Below are 5666 nucleotides of genomic sequence, written 5' to 3'. Positions count from 1 at the left end.
TAGAGTAGTAGAGTTTAACTATTGTTAGAGTAGTACAGTTTAACTATTGTTAGAGTAGTACAGTTTAACTATTGTTAGAGTAGTACAGTTTAACTATTGTTAGAGTAGTACAGTTTTACTATTGTTAGAGTAGTACAGTTTAACTATTGTTAGAGTAGTACAGTTTAACTATTGTTAGAGTAGTACAGTTTTACTATTGTTAGAGTAGTACAGTTTAACTATTGTTAGAGTAGTAGAGTAGTACAGTTTAACTGTTGTTAGAGTAGTACAGTTTAACTGTTGTTAGAGTAGTACAGTTTAACTATTGTTAGAGTAGTACAGTTTAACTATTGTTAGAGTAGTACAGTTTAACTATTGTTAGAGTAGTAGAGTAGTACAGTTTAACTATTGTTAGAGTAGTACAGTTTAACTATTGTTAGAGTAGTACAGTTTAACTGTTGTTAGAGTAGTACAGTTTAACTATTGTTAGAGTAGTACAGTTTAACTGTTGTTAGAGTAGTACAGTTTAACTATTGTTAGAGTAGTACAGTTTAACTGTTGTTAGAGTAGTACAGTTTAACTATTGTTAGAGTAGTACAGTTTAACTGTTGTTAGAGTAGTACAGTTTAACTATTGTTAGAGTAGTAGAGTAGTACAGTTTAACTGTTGTTAGAGTAGTAGAGTAGTACAGTTTAACTATTGTTAGAGTAGTACAGTTTAACTATTGTTAGAGTAGTACAGTTTAACTATTGTTAGAGTAGTACAGTTTAACTATTGTTGGAGTAGTACAGTTTAACTGTTGTTAGAGTAGTACAGTTTAACTATTGTTAGAGTAGTACAGTTTAACTGTTGTTAGAGTAGTACAGTTTAACTATTGTTAGAGTAGTACAGTTTAACCATTGTTAGAGAGTAGTACAGTTTAACTATTGTTAGAGTAGTACAGTTTAACTGTTGTTAGAGTAGTACAGTTTAACTATTGTTAGAGTAGTACAGTTTAACTGTTGTTAGAGTAGTACAGTTTAACTATTGTTAGAGTAGTACAGTTTAACTGTTGTTAGAGTAGTACAGTTTAACTATTGTTAGAGTAGTACAGTTTAACTATTGTTAGAGTAGTACAGTTTAACTATTGTTAGAGTAGTACAGTTTAACTGTTGTTAGAGTAGTACAGTTTAACTATTGTTAGAGTAGTACAGTTTAACTGTTGTTAGAGTAGTACAGTTTAACTATTGTTAGAGTAGTAGAGTAGTACAGTTTAACTGTTGTTAGAGTAGTAGAGTAGTACAGTTTAACTATTGTTAGAGTAGTACAGTTTAACTATTGTTAGAGTAGTACAGTTTAACTATTGTTAGAGTAGTACAGTTTAACTATTGTTAGAGTAGTACAGTTTAACTGTTGTTAGAGTAGTACAGTTTAACTATTGTTAGAGTAGTAGAGTAGTACAGTTTAACTGTTGTTAGAGTAGTAGAGTAGTACAGTTTAACTGTTGTTAGAGTAGTACAGTTTAACTATTGTTAGAGTAAGTACAGTTTAACTGTTGTTAGAGTAGTACAGTTTAACCATTGTTAGAGTAGTACAGTTTAACTGTTGTTAGAGTAGTACAGTTTAACTATTGTTAGAGTAGTACAGCTTTAACTATTGTTAGAGTAGTACAGTTTAACTATTGTTAGAGTAGTACAGTTTAACTGTTGTTAGAGTAGTACAGTTTAACTATTGTTAGAGTAGTACAGTTTAACTGTTGTTAGAGTAGTACAGTTTAACTATTGTTAGAGTAGTAGAGTAGTACAGTTTAACTGTTGTTGTTAGAGTAGTAAGAGTAGTACAGTTTAACTATTGTTAGAGTAGTACAGTTTAACTATTGTTAGAGTAGTACAGTTTAACCATTGTTAGAGTAGTACAGTTTAACTGTTGTTAGAGTAGTACAGTTTAACTATTGTTAGAGTAGTAGAGTAGTACAGTTTAACTGTTGTTAGAGTAGTAGAGTAGTACAGTTTAACTGTTGTTAGAGTAGTACAGTTTAACTATTGTTAGAGTAGTACAGTTTAACTGTTGTTAGAGTAGTACAGTTTAACTATTGTTAGAGTAGTACAGTTTAACTGTTGTTAGAGTAGTACAGTTTAACTATTGTTAGAGTAGTACAGTTTAACTGTTGTTAGAGTAGTACAGTTTAACTATTGTTAGAGTAGTACAGTTTAACTGTTGTTAGAGTAGTACAGTTTAACTATTGTTGGAGTAGTACAGTTTAACTGTTGTTAGAGTAGTACAGTTTAACTATTGTTAGAGTAGTACAGTTTAACTGTTGTTAGAGTAGTACAGTTTAACTATTGTTAGAGTAGTACAGTTTAACTATTGTTAGAGTAGTACAGTTTAACTATTGTTAGAGTAGTAGAGTAGTACAGTTTAACTGTTGTTAGAGTAGTAGAGTAGTACAGTTTAACTATTGTTAGAGTAGTACAGTTTAACCTATTGTTAGAGTAGTACAGTTTAACTATTGGTAGAGTAGTACAGTTTAACTATTGTTAGAGTAGTACAGTTTAACTATTGTTAGAGTAGTACAGTTTAACTGTTGTTAGAGTAGTACAGTTTAACTATTGTTAGAGTAGTACAGTTTAACTATTGTTAGAGTAGTACAGTTTAACTATTGTTAGAGTAGTAGAGTAGTACAGTTTAACTGTTGTTAGAGTAGTAGAGTAGTACAGTTTAACTATTGTTAGAGTAGTACAGTTTAACTATTGTTAGAGTAGTACAGTTTAACTATTGGTAGAGTAGTACAGTTTAACTATTGTTAGAGTAGTACAGTTTAACTATTGTTAGAGTAGTACAGTTTAACTGTTGTTAGAGTAGTACAGTTTAACTGTTGTTAGAGTAGTACAGTTTAACTATTGTTAGAGTAGTACAGTTTAACTGTTGTTAGAGGAGTACAGTTTAACTATTGTTAGAGTAGTACAGTTTAACAATTGTTGGAGGAGTACAGTTTAACTGTTGTTAGAGTAGTACAGTTTAACTATTGTTAGAGTAGTACAGTTTAACTATTGTTAGAGTAGTACAGTTTAACTGTTGTTAGAGGAGTACAGTTTAACTATTGTTAGAGTAGTACAGTTTAACAATTGTTGGAGGAGTACAGTTTAACTATTGTTAGAGTAGTACAGTTTAACAATTGTTAGAGTAGTACAGTTTAGTAGATAAATCATTCTAACCATTATATGCACGTGTCTTTATATGGCTCAGCATATTCATAGCTATAATTGTATGTTAAATAAGCTACACTAATTAGTGTAGCATTTCACAAAGTGTGGGGCATTCTCCCCAAAGGGCGCAAATGATTTCTTAGGGGCGCCCAGCGATTTGATAAATTCTACAATGCAATAACGTGACATTGTCTTAATATATCTTTCACCAATGAAACTAAGTAATTGCTACAATGCGTGCAACATTTTAATGCATATCTGTGTCCAACGTTTAGGTAACTTAATTCAGTCTTTCACTAGTTTAAAAACGGTGGGAGAGGGCGTACAAGAAACCATATTTTTTTATGGACGCTGTATATTGTAAACTGACTTACTCGGATCATGGTTGGTCTGTAAGTGGTTTGTTTTTATTAAAAGGTAATGGTACTATACCCCAAACTTTCTAATAAAAGTAAACCAAATCTTTTTAATATCAAGTCAAAATTTTAACTAATTTTAACTTTGAAATATTTGTTTCTGGTTAAAATGAATAAATCATCTATACTGATTTTTTCAAATTCTACGACCCATCACGCCTTTTTATTGCTTCAAGCAACTTGGTAATAACTGTCATTCCCAACTGTTCTCTGCTAGGCTCACACACCAAGAACTGTTGTCCCGTGCCGCAGAAATAGGTAAATAACCTCTGTCGTTGTTTTTTTTTTCTGTTTTCTTTTACTTGTTTCTTCTACCACTGAGAACTAAAAGTAAGCTCCAATGTCCTCTATAAGTCTCCTTAAGATAGTCACGTCAAGTCTTGTCTGAGTTTTTCCTTTTGCAACAATACCAGTGGGATTACAGCTTCACGTCTCGATTGAAGAAATAATTTTTTTTTAAAGGCAACTATTACATAAGACCTGGCTGACTGATGTTACAGCGTTTTGAAATAAACATGTGACAGAAAGATAACTTGTAGCAAAAACGACCAGAAGTCAAAAGAAATTAGACCCCCGCTAGTACAGCAGTACGTCTACGGATTTACAACGCTAAAGTCAGGCGTTCGATTCCCCTCGGTGGGCTCAGCAGATAACCCGATATGGCTTTACTATGAGAAAAAAACACGTAAAAGAAATTTATAACGTGCGTAAACAAACTTTCTAAAATAGAAAAAAAAAACCGAAAATTTACATTATTCAGAGACAAACCTTTACAAATAAAAAAAATTATTTGATTAACAGCCGAATTGTTTAGTTCAATTGCTATTAGGTATAGAAACAGTGGATAAAAATATTTCATATTAGGATGAACCAATTTCGTATCAAGATTATGATTCGATAATTTATTATGACGTCATTAAAAATTTCAGTTTGAGGAACCAATGAAAAACGTGATATCATAAAGTACTTAAACTAACAGACCGTGATGAAATAATATAGCGGTCATGAAAAACTGCTCGTTCAATTAAAACCACATTTAAAATGTCTGGTCCTGCGTGGCCAGGTGGGTTAAGGCACTCGACTCGTAGTCCGGCGTAGCCAGGTGGGTTAAGACACTCGACTCGTAGTCCGGCGTAGCCAGGTGGGTTAAGGCACTCGACTCGTAGTCCGGCGTGGCCAGGTGGGTTAAGGCACTCGACTCGTAATTCGAGGGTCGTGGGTTCGAATCCCCGTCACACCAAACATGTTTGCCCTTTCAGCTTTGTAGACGTTATACTGTTTTAGTCAATCTCACTATTCGTTGATAAAAGACTCACCCAAGAGTTGGCGGTGGGTGGTGATGACTAGCTGCCTTCCCTCTAGTCTCACACTGCTAAATTAGGGACGGCTAGCACAGATAGCCCTCGAGTAGCTTTGCGCGAAATTCAAAACAAAAAAATCCAAAATGTCTGATTAACAACAATGACTATTTTACAGTATTGGCAGAGCAAAAGTAAAGTTTATTATACTTATAAAGTCGCCTAAGCCGATATACAAGTGTTTATGGAGTGAATCATAATATTACTATTTAAACGAAGTTTTAGCTAAGTAAACAAATGAGTGAACTTTTCAGACAGGCTAAAGAAAACAATGATGAATCTTATGGCTCTAAATCTTTCACACAACTGTTCCATTCAAATTTTCAGTTATATCTTTCTCGAGGATACTAGTTATATATATATATATATAATAGATGATGTCTTACTTTGGGCATATAATTAGATTTCAAGGCAGGTTGGTAGAAATCCTCATGAGTAACAAAATCGAACATGAAATACGCGCCGCTCACATTTCTTATTCCTGGCCCATAAAAGTACGGATAGTGAAAGGTTTGTTTCTTTCTTTGTGTCAAATTTCGCGCAAAACTTCACGAGGGCTACGTGTGCTAGCCATTCATAATTAAGCAGTGTAAGACCAGAAGAAAGGCAGCTAGTCATCAACACCCATCCCCAGCTCTTTGGCTAAGTTTTTACCAACGAACAGTGCGATTGGCTGTCATATTATAACGAAGCCACAGCTAATAGGGCAAACAAACAAATAAATAAAA

The sequence above is a fragment of the Tachypleus tridentatus genome, chromosome 11 (genome assembly GCF_004210375.1).
Source record: "Tachypleus tridentatus isolate NWPU-2018 chromosome 11, ASM421037v1, whole genome shotgun sequence".
NCBI lineage: Eukaryota > Metazoa > Arthropoda > Merostomata > Xiphosura > Limulidae > Tachypleus > Tachypleus tridentatus.
This window is presented reverse-complemented; position numbering follows the sequence as displayed.